This window comes from Puma concolor, chromosome B1 (assembly GCF_028749965.1).
Source record: "Puma concolor isolate L17-30 chromosome B1, mPumCon1.1.hap2, whole genome shotgun sequence".
NCBI lineage: Eukaryota > Metazoa > Chordata > Mammalia > Carnivora > Felidae > Puma > Puma concolor.
Window position 1 is genome coordinate 201945977 of NC_141670.1, and position 18936 is coordinate 201964912.

Below are 18936 nucleotides of genomic sequence, written 5' to 3' on the forward strand. Positions count from 1 at the left end.
GAAAACATTGGGCTCAGTGAAACAGATTGGTCACAAGAAACCACATCTGGTATGATTTCGTTTATTTAAATAATCCAGAATTAGCAAATCCATAGAGACAGAAAGTACTGTTTGCCATGGGAATGGGGAAAGGGTTGTGCAGGGGGAGGGGAGGTCAGGAGTGACTGCTGACAGGTACGGGGTTTCTTTTTGGGGTCTTGAGATTCTCTGGATGTAGAGGTGTGGTTGTACAACATTGTGAGGGTACTCCAATCCATGAAGTCTATACCGTAAGATGGTGAGTTTATGTTGTGTGAACTATATCTCCATAAAAGTATTGTAAAAAATAATCAGACGAGCATGATAGTTAATTTTATGTGTCAACTTGACTGGTCATGGGGTGCCTGGGTGTCTGGTTAAACATTTAAACGTTTACTTCTGCGTGTATGTTGGTGACGGTGTTTCCAGAAGAGATGAACAGCAGTGGAGTGAGTAACGTGCATTGCCCTGCCCTACGTAGTTTGGGCAACATCCAATCCAAGGAGGACGTGAATAGAACAGGAGGATGAAGGTAGGATTTGTCCTCTCTGCTTGACTGCTAGAGTGGACATCAACCTTCTGGCCTCAGGGTTGCAGGTGCTCAGGCCTTCAGACGCAGACTGGAATCTATGCCATCAACTCTGCGGGGCTCAAGCCCTCCCACTATATTGCCAGCCTTCTCGGGTCTCTAGGTTACAGAGAGCAGATTGTAAGACGTCTTCAACTCCATAATTGTGTGAGCTAAGGCCTTATAATAAAATTTTGTAGAGATACGAATATAGATCTGATAGATTCTCTTTTTCTGGAGACCCTGATGAATGCAGCTAGAACAAAGAAAAGAAATCAGCAGCGGCCATATAGTATTTATTTTCTTCTCCCAGTTATTTCTGAATCAATAGTGCAATCTTAGGGCAAGCCTTGCAATTAATTCCTTCAGCCGGCCTGCATTTACTGCGCTCACACTAGCTTCTAGCCCCTCTGGTGTAGACAGAAATGAGGCTTGGGCTCCCCCTGGAGGGGCTCACTGCTTGGCAGGTGAGACAGACTTAAGTTGGGTCTCACGGCCTCCAGGGCGGTGCTCTTGTTGACAGAGACCAGCTTTGCTTGGGTGGGGAGGGCTTTGGGAATGAGGAGTAGGGGCATTTTCACCAGGAGTGGGCAGTCTGAAGGCATGTGAGTGGTGTGGTTGGGGTCCACGCAGCCGCGGCTGAGGGCCCACTGGGAAAACATCATCCTGACCTCAGATGCCAGGCTGGGGTTTGAACTGTAACTTAATGCTAAGTTGAAGGTTATATGGCTTTAAGAACATTAACAGATACGGCGTTCTAAAAACATAATGGGGTTTGTTTATTAAGATAGTATGTATTATTCTAGGCCTCCGTACTTGGTTTGGGTAAACATTTGGGTAAACATTTGAGTAAAAGAGGCATCGTCCTTTTCGGTGACAGCATGATTTATGATGGGGAACATGTATAATATGTTTCAGTAACCCATTCTTTTTTATTTTTTTAATTTTTTAACGTGTATTTATTTTTGAGACCGAGAGAGACAGAGCATGAGCGGGGGAGGGTCAGAGAGAGAGGGAGACACAGAATCCGAAGCAGGCTCCAGGCTGTCAGCACAGAGCCCGATGTGGGGCTCGAACTCACGGACTGCAAGATCATGACCTGAGCTGAAGTCGGACGCTTAACCGACTGAGCCACCCAGGCGCCCCTCTGTAACCCATCCTTATTAGAATGGTTAAGTAGCTAGGGGACGTGTTGTGATGAAATGCTATTAATCACTCAAAGTCATGTTTGTTGGTAATTTTTTTTTTAACTTTTTACGTTTATTTACTTTTGAGAGAGAGAGAGAGAGAGCGCGGAGGAGGGGCAGAGAGAGAGGGAGACACAGAATCCAAAGAAGGCTCCAGGCTCTGGGCTGTCAGCACAGAGCCCGACATGGGGCTTGAACTCGCGAACCATGAGATCATGACCTTAGCCAAAGTCAGACACTCAACCAACTGAGCCACCTGGGCGCCCCTTTGTTTGTTGGTAATTTTGATGGGAGATGTTTAAGATGTAAGTGACAGAGCAGGTTACTGAGAAGCACTGATGAAAAGAAATGACTGCCGAGAATTATATCACTAGTTTCCTTTTGGTGGAAACACAAATAATGTTCATCATCTTTTCTATACTTTTCTATAATTTTTTAAGTAGGAAACTAGTTTCTATAACACGTGCAGTCACATAGTTAAAAAAAAATCCATTAACTCACTCAGAATACTCCTAAAAAAGCTAAACCTTTGGATCTATACTACAATGCTCTTCAAGAATTTTCACATGGCTGGTTTGAAGGATGGAGAGTACTGTCTTTGCACTTTTGAATTTTTGTACTTTCCTGTAAAAATAATAATAAGATCTCCTCTCCTCTCTCAGCATGGTTAGCTGTTTGTGATGCTGGAGGAACCAGCAGGTGATCCGCGATTCTGCACACCCACCGTTGAGAGTGACCACGTTATCCAAGAAAATTGATCTGCGGGTTTCCCTCACTCCAGATGGCATTTTGACAATAAAGATAAAGCATCCACACCGTCACGGCACACATCCTGCTCAATTAGACTCCCCCATCTCACCCCGGATCTGTTGAAGGGGCTGCTTTATTTTTAGGTTTTTCACTTTGAATTTGAGGAGTGCCTTATTTTTTTTTTTTTAAATCAAGCTATAGGCCTGAGTGGTGTTTTGTTGTGTCGTAGCTTTTGGAAACTTGGCATCTTGGCACTTGCGGAAGCCAGTTGGGAGCCCCCTGTGGTTTATCTGACACTGTGGGAAGAGGGAGGGTAGAGTACACGTGTCAGCCCATGGTCAAGACTCTGACCCCTTTGGAGATGGCCGCTTCTGGGCCACTGTGTAAAAAGCCTGGGTGACTGCCAATGGGCAGGAAAATAGCAAATATTAACACTCGTGGCAACTAAAATTACTTCCACGATGTTAGTGAATTTGTGAAGGGGGAAGGACTAACATTTATTGAGCTCCTGCGAAGCGCCAGGCACATTGCATGTGGATGCTCATTTAACCATCACGGTGGCCCTACAAGGTGTTTTTATGCCCACTCTGTAGAAGGTGAAATTGAAGCTGAGAAAATAAGGAATGTACCCACCTCGTAAGTGGCAGAGCTGAGATTTGAACCTCCGTTGTTTCAATCCTAAAACCCTGTGTTTTCTTCTTATCCAGACTGTGCTTTATGTATATGAAGTCTTAGTTAATCCAATTGGCTTTCTTACCCAATGGTACTTTTATTGTGGGATGGAAAAGGGAACATGAAAACCATTGTGTCGCTAACTGGGGAAGCCTGCCTGGTTTCTGCCTTAAGTGGGTGTGGTCACACTCCATCAATGTTGGTTGAATGAATGAATGATATACTTCAAAGCATAACCCATAAAAATGGTACAAATGTTGCTTCTTGTTATACTCATATACGTATGTATGTATGTATGTATGCATGCATACGTGTATTTAATTTTGTTGTTGTGATAACACTTCACATGAGAGCTAAATTTTAAACAAACTTTTAAGTGTGTAGTATACTACTGGTGACTCTAGGTTCAATGTTGCATAAAGAACCCCAGAGTTTATTCTTCTGCCATAAATAAATTTTATGCCCCTTGCTTATAACTCCCCATTTCTCTCCTCTCCCAGCCCCTGGCAACCACCATTCATTCTACTCTTTGAGTCTGTGGATTTGACAATTTTAGATACCTTATAAGTCAAATCAGTCAGGATCTATCTTTTTATGAGTGGCGTGATTCACTTAGCATACTGTCCTCAAGGTTTATCCAGACTGTCACATATTACAGAATTTCCCTTTTTTTTTTTTAAAGGGTTAGTATCCAAAACACATAAAGAACACATACCACTCAACACTTCCAAAACAAATAATCCAGTTAAAAAATGGACAGAAGACTATATGAATAGACATTTTTCTGGAGAAGACGTACAGGTGGCCAACAGGCACCTGAAAAGATGCTCAATATCACTCATCATCAGGGAAATTCACATCAAAACCACAATGAGATACCACCTCATACCGCTCAGAATGGCTGAAATCAACAACACAGGAAACAAACATTGACAAGGACGTGGAGAAAGGGGAACTCATACAGTGTAACTGTTGGTGGGAATGCAAACTGGTGCAGCCACTCTGGAAAACAGAATGGAGGTTCCTCAAAAAGTTAAAAATAGAACCACCCTGTGATCCAGCAATTGCACTACTAGGTATTTACCCAAAGGATCCAAAAATACCGATTCGAAGGGATGTATGCACCCCGATGTTTATGGCAGCATTATCCACAATAGCCAAATTATGGAAAGATCCCAAGCGTCCATTGACTAATGAATGGACAAGGTCGATGTGGTATATGATATATATACATACACACACATATAATGGAATATTGGAATATTACACATAAAAGAATGACGTCTTGCCATTTGCAGTGATGTGGATGGAGCTAGACGGTATGATGCTAGGTGAAATAAGTCAGAGAAAGACAAATACCATATGATCTCACTCGTGTGTGGAATTTAAGAAAAAACAAATGAACACAGAGGGGTGAAAAAAAAAGAGAGAGGCAAACCAAGAAACAGACTCTTAACCATAGAGAACAAACTGATGTCACCTGAAGGGAGGTGGGTGAGGGGGATGGGTGAATTAGGTGATGGGGATCAAGGAGTGTACTTGTGATCAGCCCCGGCTGTTGTATGGAAGTGATGAATCACTGTATTGTCCACCTGAAACTAATATTATAATACATGTTCACCAACTGGAATTTAAATAAGAATTTGCAGAAAAAAAGTCTGAATAGTATTCCATTGTACTTGTATACGACATTTTAGTTATTCATCACTTGATAGACATTTATGTTGTTGCTGCCTCTTGGCTACTGTGAATAGTGTTGCAATGAACATGAGAGTGTTAATATCTCTTTGCGATTCTACTTTTAATTCTTTTGGATCAGTGCCCAGAAGTGGGATTGCTGGGTCATATGGTAATTCTGGTTTCAACTTTTTGAGGAACCTCCATACTGTTTTCCATAGCAGCTATGCTGTTCTGCATTCCTACTAGCAGTGGCCAGTGGTTGAAATTTCTCCAAATCCTCACCGGTCTTGTTTTTTGCTTTAGTGTAACGGCCATAGTGACAGTTGTGAAATGGTATCTCATTGTAGTTTTGGTTTGCATTTACCTCATGTTTAGTGATGTTGAATATTTTTTCATATATCTTGTGGACATTTGTATGCCTTCTATGGAGATATGTCTACTCAAGTCTTTTGCCCATTTGATAATAGGGTTATTAGGGGGACGCCTAGGTGGCTCAGTTGGTTAAGTGTCTGACTTTGGCTCAGGTCATGATCTCATGGCTCGTGAGTTTGAGCCCTGCATAGGACTCTGTGCTGACAGCTCAGAGCCTGCAGCCTGTTTCAGATTCTGTCTCCCTTTCTCTCTGCCCCTCCTTTGCTCACACTCTTTTGTCTGTCTCTCTCTTTCTCTCTCTGTCTTTCAAAAATAAACAATAAAACACTTTAAAAAAGAAATAAAATTGGGTTATTAGACTTTTTTTAAACTATTGAGTTGTAGAAACTCCTTACATATTTTGGAGACGAGCCCCTTATCAAAAATATATAGTTTGTGATATTGTCTCCCATTCTGTGGGTTCTCCCTTTTTACTTTGTTGATTATTTGCTGTGCAGAAGCTTTTTATTTTTAATGTACTCCCAATTGTTTATTCTTACTTTTGTTGCCCGTGCTTTTGGTGGCATATCCAACATATCATCTTAAAGATTGCTGTTAAGAAGTTTTCCCCTATGTTTTCTTCTACAATCTATGAGTTTTATGTTTATGTCTACAATCCCTTTTGAGTTGATTTTTGTGTATGGTGTAAGATAAAGGTCCAATTCCATTCTTTTCCATATAAATATCCAGTTTTCCTAACATCATTTTTTTTTAAGAGACTATCCTTTTCCAATCTCCATCTATTGAGATGTCATAGATGTGTATTCTTGTCCTTGTCAAAGATCAGTGGGTCATATGTATGGAATTACTTCTGGGTTCTCTATTCTGTTCTATCGTCTTTATGTCTGTCTTTATGCTAGTAAATTCTAGCTTTGTTCTTATTTCTCAAGATTGATTTGGCTGTTTGTGGTTTCATATGAATATTAAAATTGTTTTTTCTGAAATTATTTCATATGAATATTAAAATTGTAAAAACTGCCAGTGGGATTTTCCTAGGAATTTTATTGAATCTGTAGATTGGTTTAGGTAGTAAGGACATTTTGATAATAATGTCTGCCAATCCATGAAACAGATGCTTTTCCATTTGTGTCGTGTTTTATTTCTTTCATTCCGTGTTTTGTAGTTTTTGGGATACAAGTCTTCCACCTTCTTAGTTAATTTTATCCTAAGTATTTTATTCGTTTTGGTACTGTTGTAAATGGGATTATTTCTCAAATTTCCTTTTCAGATAGTTCATTATTAGCGTATAGAATCACAACCAATTCTTGTATATTGATTTTGTATTCTTTACTGGATTTATTAGTTCTAAAGGTTATTTTTACTATATAACCATAAAACCGTAGTTTACAAAACTTAAAATCTGTAAAACTTCGTTTTTTTTTTAAATATATTTAAGAGCATGTCATCTGCAAACAGGGACAGTTTTCTTTTTTTTCAGTTTTGATGCTTCTTATTTATTTTTCTTGCCTAATTGCTTTGTCTAGAATCACCACTACTCTGTTGAATACAAGTGGTGATGGGGGGTATCCTTGCCTTGCTCTTGATCTTAGAGAAAAAGCTTTCAGTCCCCCCCCCCCCCCCGCTTTATGTATGTATGTATCTTTTATTGAAGTATAGTTGTCACACAATGTTTCATGTGTACAACATAGTAATTCAACTTTATATATTATGCTACGTTTACAGGTATAGCTACTATCTGTCATCATACAATGCTATTATAATACCATCGACTATATTCTCTATGCTGTATCTTTCATCCTCATGAGTTATTTATTCCATAACTGGAAACCTATGCTTCTCACTCTCCTTCACTCCTTTTTGCCTATCACCCACCTGTGGCAACCATGAGTTTGTTCCCTGTATTTATTGGTCTGTTTCTGCTTTTGTTTGTTTTGTTTTTTAGATTCCACATATAAGTGAAATCATACGATACTTGTCTTTCTCTGTGTGACTTATTTCACTTAGCATAATACCTACTGAATATTATGAGGATGATGTTAGCTGTAGGCTTGTCATGTATGACTTTTATTACATTGAGGTAGTTTACTTCTGTTCCTAGTTTGTTTATCAGAGCGTTTATTATGAAAGAGTGTTGAATATTTTCAGATGCTTTTTCTCCATCTATTGAGATATCATGTGATTTTTATCTCTCATTCTGTTAATCTGAAGTATCACAGTAGTTGATTTGTTTATGTTAATCCATTCTTATATCTCAGAAATAAAACCACTTGGTCATGGTGTATGATCCCTTTACTGTGCTGTTGTATTTACTGTGCTATAGTGTTTTGTTGAGGATTTTTTCATCCATATTCGTCAGGGATATTGGCCTGGAGTTTTCTTGTGGTGTCTTTGGCTATGGTATCAGGGTAATGCATGACTCATAAAATGAATTTGGAAGTGTTTCTTCCATTTCAGCTTTTTTGAAGATTTTGCGAAGGATTGGTGTTAATCGTTCTTTAAATGCTTGGTAGAATTGACCATTGAGGGGCGCCTGCATGGCTCAGTAGGTTAAGGGTCCAACTTAGCTCAGGTCATGATCTCACGGCTCATGGGTTCGAGCCCCACATTAGGCTCTGTCTCAACAGCTCAGAGCCTGGAGCCTGCTTCAGATTCTGTGTCTCCCTCTCTCTCTGGCTCACAGCACTTGTGCTGTCTCTCTCTCTCAAAAATAAAAAAAAAATTCAAAAAATAAAAAAAAAAGGAATTGACCATTGAAATCATCTGGTCCTGGGCTTTTCTTTGTTTGGAGGTTTTGATTATTGATTCAGTCTCCATATTAGTTAGAGATTCGTGTCGATTTTCTATTTTTTCATGACTTATTCTTGGTAGGTTGTATGTTCCCAGAAATTTATCCCTGTCTTCTAAGTTTATCCAGTTTGTTGATGTATGATTGTTCCTGCTGGTCTCTTACGATCTTTTTATTTCTGTGGCATAAGGTGTTATGTCTCTTCTTTCATTTGTGGTTTTTTAACCTGACACTTCTCTCTTTTTTCATACTTAGTGTAGCTAAAGGTTTGCCAATTTTGTTTATGTTTTCAAAAAACCAATTTTAGTTTCATTGTTTTTTTTTCCTGTTTTGATCTATGCTTCATTTCATTTATTTCTGCTGTAATATTTGTTGTTTCCTTCCTTTTCTTAAATTTGGGCTTCATTTATTCTTCTTTGTCTTGCAACTTGAGATGTAAAATTAGGTTTTTATTTCAGAGCTTTCTTCCTTTTTAATGTAGGTGCTTATTACTATGAACGTCAGTCTGAGCACTACTTTTTCTGCCTCCCATAAGTTTTGATATATTTTCATATTTGTCTCGAGGTATTTTCTAATTTCCTTTTTGATTTCCTCTTTAACCCAGTGATTGCTCACAAATATATGGTTTAATATCCACATACTGGTGAATTTTCCAGCTTTCCTTCTGCTATTAATTTCTAGTTTTCCATTTTTGTCAGAAAAAATACTTAATATGCTTTCAGTCTTCTTAAATTCGTTAGGACTTGTTTTATGACTTAACATGGGATCTATCCTGGAGAAAGTTCTCTGTGTGCTTGGAAAGAATCTGTATTCTGCTGCTGCTGGGTAGAACATTCAGTTTATGTCTGGTAGGTCCATTTGTCTACAGTGTTACTCGAGTCTTCTATTTCCTTAATGCTCTTTGGTCTCAATTTTCTGTCCATAATTGAAAGTGGAGTGTTGGAGTCTCCTGCAATTATTAGATGGCTGCCTGTTTCTTTCTTCACTTCTGCCAATGTTTGCTTTCCGTGTTTAGGTGCTCTGATGTTGGGTGTGTATACATTTATAATTGTATTTTCCTTGTGGATGGACTTTTTTTTTTTTAATTTTTTTTTCAGCGTTTATTTATTTTTGGGACAGAGAGAGACAGAGCATGAACGGGGGAGGGGCAGAGAGAGAGGGAGACACAGAATCGGAAACAGGCTCCAGGCTCTGAGCCATCAGCCCAGAGCCCGACGCGGGGCTCGAACTCACGGACCGCGAGATCGTGACCTGGCTGAAGTCGGACGCTTAACCGACTGCGCCACCCAGGCGCCCCGTGGATGGACTGTTTTATCATTATATAGTGTTTAGTCTTTATCTTTTGTGACAGTCTTTGACTTAAAGTTCATTTTGTCTAAGCACAGCCACTCCTGATTTCTTCTGGTTATCTTTTATATGGACTATATTTACCCATTTCTTCACTTTTAGCCTAAATGTGTTCTTAAGTGTAAAGTGAGTTTCCTATAGGCAGCATATAATTGTGTTTTTTTAAATTATTCTAACTGAAATAGGTCAGAGAAAGACAAATACCATATGATTTCACTCATACGTGGAATTTAAGAACAAAACAGATGAACATAGGGGAAGGGGGGTAATGAGAAGAGGGAAACAAACGACAAGAGACTCTTAACAAGAGAGAACAAACTGAGGGTTGATGGAGGGAGATGGGTGGGGGATGGGCTAGATGGGTGGTGGGCATTAAGGAGGACACTTGTGATGAGCAGTGAGTGGGTGTTGTATGTAAGTGACGAATCACTGAATTCTACTCCTGAAACCAATACTCTACTGTAGGGTAACTAAAATTTAAACTAAAAAATTAAAAAAATCATTCAGCTCCTGTGTATCTTTTGATTGGTGAGTTTAATCTATTTACACTTAAAATACCTATTGATAGGAAAGTATTTATTATTGAAAGTTTGTTGGTTTTCTGTCAGTCTGGCAATTCATTTACCTGTCTTCCTCTCTTGCTGTCTTCCTTTGTGTTGTGTTGATATTTTTGCATTGATCTGCTTTGATTCTCCTTATCTGTTGTGTAACTTCTGTACGTATTTGTGTGTGATGTAGTTACCCTGGGGACCAGATAAACTATTTTACAATTATAACAGCGTTTTAAGCAAACGACTTAAGTTCAAGTGCACATCAAAAATGCTATACTTTAATTTATCCCTCTCCATGCTTTATGTTATTGTGGTTACAATCTGTATCTATTCATACTGTTTACCTTTCAAGATGTTTTTTCATTATAGTTGTTTTTAATACTTTTGTCTTTTAACTATTGTACTGGAATGAAAAGTGATTTACTCACCGCTGTGTCGTAGTGCACTCATCTGTATACGTCTATGTATATGTCTATGTATTTACCTCTACTGACAAGGTTCATATTTTCTCATGCCATGGTGTACTCTTAAGTGTCCTTTTGTTTTATCTTGAAGGACAAAAGACATTAGTATTTTCTGTAAGGTAGTTCTACTGGTGATGAACCTCCTTAGCTTCTGTTTTTTTGGGGAAAGTATTTATCTTTCCTTAATTTTTGAAGGACAATGTATAGTACTTTTGGTTGGAATGGTTTCTTTCCTTTGGACACTTTGAATATATCCTGCCACTCCCTTCTGACCTGCAACGTTTTTGCCAAAAAGTCTGCTGATTGTTTTATGGGAATCCCCTTGTACATGACAAGTCACGTTTCTCTTGCTTCTTTCAAAATGGTCTCTTTATCGTTGACTTTTGACAATTGGATTATAATGTGTCTCAGTGTAGATTTCCTTGGGTTCCTCTTATGTGTTATCTTTTGGGCTTCTTAGATCTGGATGTTCATTTCTTTCCCCCAGAGAGAAATCTTAGCGAGTTTTCAGCCATTGTTTCCTTAAATAATCTTTCCGGCCCTTTCTTTCTTCCTTCTGGGATTCCTGTAATGCATACATTACTTTGGGGTTATCTTATGAATCTGTAAAGCTTGGGGAGCCTGGGTGGCTCCTGGGTGGCTCAGTTGGTTAAGCATCTAACTTCAGCTCAGGCCATGATCTTGTGGTTTGTGAGTTTGAGCCCTGCATCAGGTTCTCTGCTGTCAGCATGTAGCCCGCTTCAGACCCTCTGTCCGCTTCTCTTCCTGTCCCTCCCCCACCTTGTGCATACATGCTGTCTCTCAAATAAAAAAAGTTATAAAAAAAATAACAAAAAATGGCAAAAATAAATCCCTAAGGCTTTATTAATACATACTCTTTTTCTTTTTTGCTTCTCTGATTGAATTATTTCCAATGACCTGTCTTTGAATTCACTGATCCTTTCTTCGGCTTTATCTAATTAAAGCTGTACCCCTCGGGTGAATTTTCAGGTAAGTTACTGTGTCCTTCAGCTCCATGATTTCTGTTTGGTATTTAAAAAAAATATTTTCGGGGCGCCTGGGTGGCGCAGTCGGTTAAGCGTCCGACTTCAGCCAGGTCACGATCTCGCGGTCCGGGAGTTCGAGCCCCGCGTCGGGCTCTGGGCTGATGGCTCGGAGCCTGGAGCCTGTTTCCGATTCTGTGTCTCCCTCTCTCTCTGCCCCTCCCCTGTTCATGCTCTGTCTCTCTCTGTCCCAAAAATAAATAAACGTTCAAAAAAAAAAAAATTTAAAAAAAATATTTTCTGTCTCTGTTAAAATTCTCACATTGTGCATGTGCTGTTATCTTGACCTTGGTGAATATATTTATGACAATTAGTCTGACTTCTCTGTCAGATGAATCATCTAACTCTGCCTCATTATGGTCAGATTCTGGAGGTTTATCTTGCTACTTTATGTGGAACATCTTTGCCTGATTCTTTATTTTCCTTGACTCTCTGTTGGTGTCTGTGCATTACACAAAGCAGGCAACTCTCCCAGTATTTACCGACTGGCCTCATACAGGTAGGAGACTTCACCAATCAGCCTAGGCAGATAATCTGGGGGTTTCTACCCATTCTTTCCCTCGACAGGGAGAAGCTTGCAGCTGTGGCTTTTGTCGAGTTTGTCTTGTTGAGCCGGGAGATGTTTACCAGTCCAAACCGCCGACTCTGTTCCTAGGTAACTACACTATACCAGACCTGTCAGGGCTTCAAGACTGGAAGGTCAGATGCCTGTTCTTTGGGGATCCCTGGAGAAGTTGGTGTATTTAATGCACACATCAATTGTTTCTCTCCCCAGGAGGAAGCAGAGAGATGGTTGCTCTGTTTGCACACTCTGTGCTGAGCAGAGGAGTGGGTCTCTGGTATCTACCAGCCCAAACCATTACCTTTATTTTCCCTCAGGTGGCTAGACTTGCCAGAGTGGTATTCAAGACTGGAAAGACAAGAGCCAGTTCTCCAGGGACCCCCTCCCACCCCCGCCTTGAAAAAGTTGGGGCGCTGGATATGTGAGTCAACCCTCCCATGGAAGAAACTGGGAGCTGGGTGGTCTCCCTGATCCTGTGGCGCCGTGGCGGAGGGGGAGGCATTCTGGGAAGAGGATGTCTCAGATCTCCCTGCCTGTTTCTGTGATTCTGGTGTCGCTTCTTCCCGGGGCACAGTAGCCTTTCAGTTAGTTTTTGGATATATCAGAAAGGCAGTCTGCCATGAATTATTGATGAGTCAGCTTGTCTGTGGGCAGAAAGATCCAGGGAAGGATGCAGGACTTGCTATTCTGACTTGTTGATGACATCACTTGCCGCGTTTGTAGAATGTAAATGGTACTGTCTGACTCCTCCCTTGCTCAAGAAGACACGTTAGCTCCACCTAGAAGGGGGCCGTTTCGGTGGGAAGTCATCATATCCACAAAGGAAGAATCTCCGACTGCCCCCCAGTGGGCTGTTAGGGTCTTCCCAGGCACCCCCTGTTCCTGCCAATCCTGTTTTTGTCACCGATGCTCCAGACTCCAGGCACTAAAGTACAGGTGGAAGGGGAATCTGGGAGCTGGGCCTATTTTCATGAAGCGATATGTGAATTTTCGTCTCTAACTTGGTTGATTCTGATCAGATTCTTTTCAGAGGAGTAGAGTTTATAGTTTCTAAAGGCTTTAAAGGTTAGTATGCCAGTGGCACCCAGTCACTCACTCATTAGTCATCTGGATATGCGATTTAGATGCTTCTCTAGTCACTAATGAGTAAGAAAGCGATGTGTATCAGTTAGCTATCGCTGCATAACAAACCGCCCCGAAACTCAGGGGCTTTTCACAATAAACTTTTATCATTGTGTAAGAATCTGCAAGTTGGCTGGGCAGTTTTGCTGATTTGGACTAGGCTCAGCTCATTTTGTGTGGGTTCACGCAGGTGTCCGCATTCAGCTGGAGGCTCAGCTAGACAGTGGCTGGTCTGGGATGGCCTTGGCTGGGGTGAATAATCTATTTTACACGGTCTCTCATCTGTCAACTGGCTAGCCTGTGTTTGTTCATAGATCATGCAAGGTCCCAGGAGAAGGGGCTTTGTTGTATAAGGCCTCTTGGCCCAGCCTGGTGAGGGGCACACTATGATTATCACCACATTTCATTGGCTAAGTCAAATCTTCAAGCCCGCTCAGATGCAAGGAGGGGGCAGATGGGCTCCATCCCTTCATGGGAGGAGCCAAAAAGTTGCAGTGCAAAAGGTGTGCATGGCGATGGGTACAATGGGTGTTCAAGTCAGTGACTTAGAGCAGAGAGTTGTTTTTGTCACAGTAGTATAGGACAAGAGTCAGGGTGTTAAGATCTCCAGGTATTACTCATGTAACAGAAGGACCCATGGAATAAGTACAGCCCCGGGGCTAATCCACCACTCGAGCACGTCTTGGTTGAGAGCCAGAAATATTGCCCTGGTTACAGAGCCCACTGTCAGCAGCAGAGAGTGGGTTGAAATGCTATCCTAGGAGTTTACAATGAGTATGTGGTGTGTATGTGGACGTGTGTGTGAAGCATTTGAAATAAATCTCATGGGTGTGCCAGCTACGTATCACAGTAATTCTGTAGGGAGTGCTGCTGGCCCCCTTTTACAGGCGAGGAGACTGAGACTCACCAGGGAAGAAACTCGACCTGAGGTTACCATAGGTATGACGTGGTGGGCCAAGATTCTAGCCCCCATCTTCTGAAGCCACATTGCACACACTCCTCCTGTTTTCCGGCTGCTCCCTCTGTTCCGAGTAGGTCTCTCATTAGTTCACTTGTGTGCCCTGGGGACTCAACAGTGCGGGGTGAGGGCCAAAGCATCCTTGTCTTTGTGGGATTCTGGGACCCAGGGGAAGAAGATGCTGTCAGAGTCAGCCTCTGTAGGTGTATATTGAGCACCTACCGTGTGTGGAAAGTGGGTGTGTCAGGTTCCTATTGCTGCCCTAACAAATTACCATCACCACTGACTTAAAGCAACACAAATTAATTTTCCAGTAGTTCTAGTCATCAGGCGTCTGGAATGCGTCTCGCTGGGCTGGTATTAAAGCGTCAGCAGGGCTGCTGCCTTCCGGAGGCTCCAGGGGAGGATCTTGTTTCTTGCCTTTTGCAGCTTCTGTGAGTTGCCTGCATTCCTGGGCTTGTGGCTTCGTTCTCGTTTCAAAGCCAGCAGTGGCCGGTTGAGACCTCTCATGGTACATCACTCTGACTTCCCTGCTTCTCTCTGTACATTTTAGGATCCTTGTGATTACCTCGGGCCCGCCCGGATAATCCAGAAAAAATATCCCTAACCAGATGTCAGCCGATTACCAACCACAATTCCACCTGCTACATTAATTACTCTTTGCCTCGTAAGGCGACATTCATAGATTCCAGCAGGTAGGATGTGGGCATCTTTGGGGAGCCATTATTCTGCCCACCACTGACAGATTGTGCTACATTGGGGAACACAAATGAATTAGAGCCTGTACTGTCCAGAAGCCTGTAGTCTGGTTGTGTGTGTGTGTGTGTGTGTGTGTGTGTGTGTGTGTGTGTGTGTGTGTTCGTTCACGGTTAGGTGGGAGGTGAAAAGGGGCATAGATAGCAGTGTTGAGTCTAGGAGTTAGAGGCAGTGAAAAGAGGGAGACTGCCTTGGATCTGGGGGTTACAGGGATAGAGGAAGGCAGCGTGGAGGAGGCGGTCCGTGAACATGGTCTTGAAGGATGGCTATGCTTTCAAAGAGTAAAGTTAGTTGGGAGAACATCCCAGACAAAGGGATTGGTCCAGACACCCAGCTACCACCAACAGGATGAGGGTCGAGTGTATGTCACAGTCCCCAGCTCAGCTGCCCTCAGGGGACGGCACTCACAGGAATGAGGGGAGCCTCCTTCCTGGTGGTTGGTGCCTTTGTTTTCTGGAGGCATCTGTCCCAGCTGGGGCGGGAGGCCACCCCCCAGCTCCAGCACATTGTCACCCCTGCAGGAAATTGTCAAGGGTGGCCAGATCGTTGCTCTTCTGAAGAAGCCAGGAATCTGGGTTTTTATGTGAAGTGTTTGGATCTTACAACTGAATGTCTAGTTCAGTTTTTTAAAAATGAAAACACCGAGGGGCACCTGGGCGGCTCAGTCGGTTGAGTGTCCGACTTCGGCTCAGGTCACGATCTCGCGGTCTGTGAGATCTGCTCATGCTCTGTCTCTCTCTGTCTGAAAAATAAGTGAAAACATTAAAAAAAATTAAAAAAAAAAAAATAAAACCACTGAATAGGCCAAAGAGAAGTCAGAGGGTTTCCATGTGTGTCCTCTGAGGTGAGGCACAGAGAGGTTGAGTTATTTGCACAGGGCCACACGGTTGTGAAGTGCCAAGGCCGGTACAGCCAGTGGTCCCTGGGTTCTTGCTACCGAGGTCCAAATTACATGAGCGGAGCTAAGCATCCTCTGGAGAGCTGGAAGGACAGCTCGCATGGGCCACGGGAAGTGTTCAACCCAGAATGGCCACTGATCAGAGAGGCGGCATTGCAGGAACACGGGTGCAAGGGGATGAGATTCCTCTCAATCCCGAGATGCTGTCACGGCAGGAAGATTTGGGGCATGCCCCGTGGCTTCCCAGGAGGGTCTGCACCTTTCCGCAGCAGGGGATCCGGTGCACGGATTCCGGACTTTATGTATTCATGTTGTTTCTCTGAAAGGTGGGGGGCGGGGAGGGAGGAAAGAAGGAAGAGAATGAAGAAAGAAAGAAACTAAAATTCCCTCTTTTGTGTATGCCGAAAGAAAAGGCATTTGGCTCACAAAAAGGGAGTGAATAATTAAGACCATTATTGATATGAACGTTCAATGGAAACTCCGTTATTGTTTTCAAGAATGGAGCGATAGAAATGACTCCTTTATCATCATCTCTGATAGAATACAAATTTTATCCCATCTTGTACCCCAATTACAGATCATAATGACTTAGCCTTCTCAAAGAGGTTTTTTTTTTTTAATTTTTTTTCTTTAATTTACATTTCCACCCTCTTGAGCTGAATAACTGTCTGTGCAATGGTAGAATTGCAACAGAAATTCCTATCTGATGGGAACTGCTGTAGATTTACATCCAGGAGCAGGCTTTTCTAGCAAAAGCCCCATGTGTTTGCAAATCCATCTTGCTAAGTGCTATGTGGTGATTAAGCTCTGTACCCTCAAGTAGGACAGGTCCGAGTTCATTTCATTTGACAGATACTTGTTGATAAAGTAACCTTACGTCCCAGTGTGCCCAGAGCTGCACTGTTTTTCCAGTGTCCCCTCAATGCAGTGTCCCTTTTTATTATCGTGAGTGTTCTGCTTCTAACACTAAAAAGCACATGGCCAAAAAAAAAAATTAAAAACAAAAAAAATTAAAAACAACAAAAAAAGAGAAAGATCAGTCGGGCAAGCATCCGACTTCGGCTCAGGTCATGATCTCACGGTTCATGGGTTCGAGCCCCACATCCGGCTCTGTGCTGACAGCTCAGAGCCTGGATGGAGCCTGCTTCGGATTCTGTGTCTCCCTCTCTTTCTGCCCCTCCCCTGCTCCCGCTGTCTCTCTCTGTCTCTCAAAATTAAATAAATGCAAAAAAAATTTAAAAAAAAATAAAAAGCACATTGGCCGTGTTAATGCTGGAGTTCCTGCTGTGCCGCAGACAGTATCTAAGCCCAGAGGAAAGGGGTAGACAGGGCAGACGCATCCCTGCCCTTTGCCAGTATAGTCGCCCCACCGCTTTGCATGACTCTGGGCAAGTTACTGAAAGTCACCTTGACTCGGTTTCCTCACCTGTAGAACACTGCTGGTTATATTTAACTTGCGAGGTTGTCATGAGAATTAGATGATCCATTCCTTGCAAAACTCGTAGCAGAGTCCCTGGCACAGAGAGAGCGAGCTGGAAACATGTTAGTTGTTGTCATTCAGTACCTGTCTTGGATGGAGGGGACTGTGCCTGATCCAATGTGTGGAGGAGAGGAGGCAACACAAAGACGTTCTGTCAGCCAGTGAAGGAGAAAGGAATATGCACCAAAAATGACAGACTCCAAAGGCATTAAGAACTTTTTTTAATGTTTATTTATTTTTTGAGAGAGAGAGAGAGAGAGAGAGAGACAGAATCCAAAGTAGGCCCCAGGCACTGAGCTGTCAGCACAGAGCCTGACGCGGGGCTTGAACCCACAAACTGGGAGATCATGACCTGAGCCGAAGTCGGACGCTCAACCGACTGAGCCACCCAGGCGCCCCTCCAAAGGCATTAGAAAAAATTTACTCATTTGTTTAACAAACAATTTACATGTTTTCTACCAAATCCAGGCTTTGAACTGGGTTCTGGGGACTCACTCGTGAACAAGAAGCAGTCCCTCGTTAACATGGCCTGACCGTGCTATGATGTAGCTGAGGCCCCCATGCAGTCTCTGCTTTAGTGAGACAAGTCAGGGGATGTGTTGGATTGTATCCTCTCGAAATCCAAATGCTGAAGTCCTCACCTCCAAGGCCTCAGACTGTGACCTTGTTTGGAGATAGGGTCTTTACAGAATAGGGTGAAAGCGGGGTGAGCCCTAATCTGATACGTCTGTGCCCTCACGAACAAGGGAAATTTGGGCACAGACACGTACACAAGGGGAACCCCATGCGGAGATGAAGGCAGGGATTGGGGGGATGCTTCTACAGTCCCCCCAAACACCAAAGATCACCAGCCATCTGCAGAAGTTGGGAGAGAAATTTGGGACAGATTCCCCACCCCCACCCCCACCCCCAGCCCACACAGCCTTAGAAGGAGTGCATTCTGGGGCGCCTGGGTGGCTCAGTCGGTTCAGTGTCCGACTCTTGGTTTCGGCTCAGGACATGATCTCATGGGTCGTGGGTTTGAGCCCTGCACTGGGCTCTGCTCTGATGGTGTGGACCCTGCTTGAGATTCTCTCTCTCCCTGTCTCCCTGCCCCTCCCACGTCTCTCTCTCTCTCTCTCTCTCTCTCTCTCTCTCAAATAAATTTTTTAAAAAAGGAGAAGGAACTCACTCTGCAACATATTGATCTCAGATTTGAGAGAGTAAAGTTCTGTTGTCTGAGCCCCCCAGTCTGCAGTACTTTGCTGCCCCAGGGCACTGACACACCCTCCCAGTGGACCCAGTGTCCAGGCAGGTGTTGCTGGAGGAGCCAGGAGCATCTTCAGTGACGGGACCTACGACCTGCCACTTGGCTAGCATTCCTGTGGAGCTAGTCCGCTCTCAGAGCTGGAGTCCGGCCCGGTCCCTTGACTCGACTCCAGATCAGTGTTCCAGTGTGACGAACGCAGAAATCAGGCTCCAGACGTGTGTTCTGAAGGAAGAAGATGTAAATGACTTTCCACAGGCAAGTGATACCACGGGAACAGCTGCGGGAGGAAGAAGCAAAATTTGGCTTCAAGCGAACCACAGAGTTGGAGTTCTCGGAAATACACCTGCTCTGTCCTAATAAGCCTTCGCCATTTTGGGTTTCTGTTCCCTGTCCTTTACCCTTTCCAGCATCATCTGGGGTTGGCTGTGGTTCCACCAACTGGCTGACTGCTGTGACCAACTAGCAGAAGGGGAG

General features: G+C 43.0%; 1 protein-coding gene across 6 annotated transcripts in view; it reads left to right on the top strand.

The window, feature by feature from the left end:
- The window catches only part of STK32B (serine/threonine kinase 32B), a 393997-nt gene that overhangs the window by 38352 nt on the left and 336709 nt on the right, over nt 1-18936 (top strand). Inside the window, exon 1 of one of the 6 annotated variants that reach the window (XM_086705471.1) lies at nt 12069-12092. The exons of the other annotated variants lie outside the window; for them this stretch is intronic. The gene's annotated coding sequence lies outside the window, so the exon portion shown is untranslated. Of the gene's footprint in view, nt 1-12068; nt 12093-18936 lie in introns of those variants that run through there. 6 annotated transcript variants of the gene reach the window in all.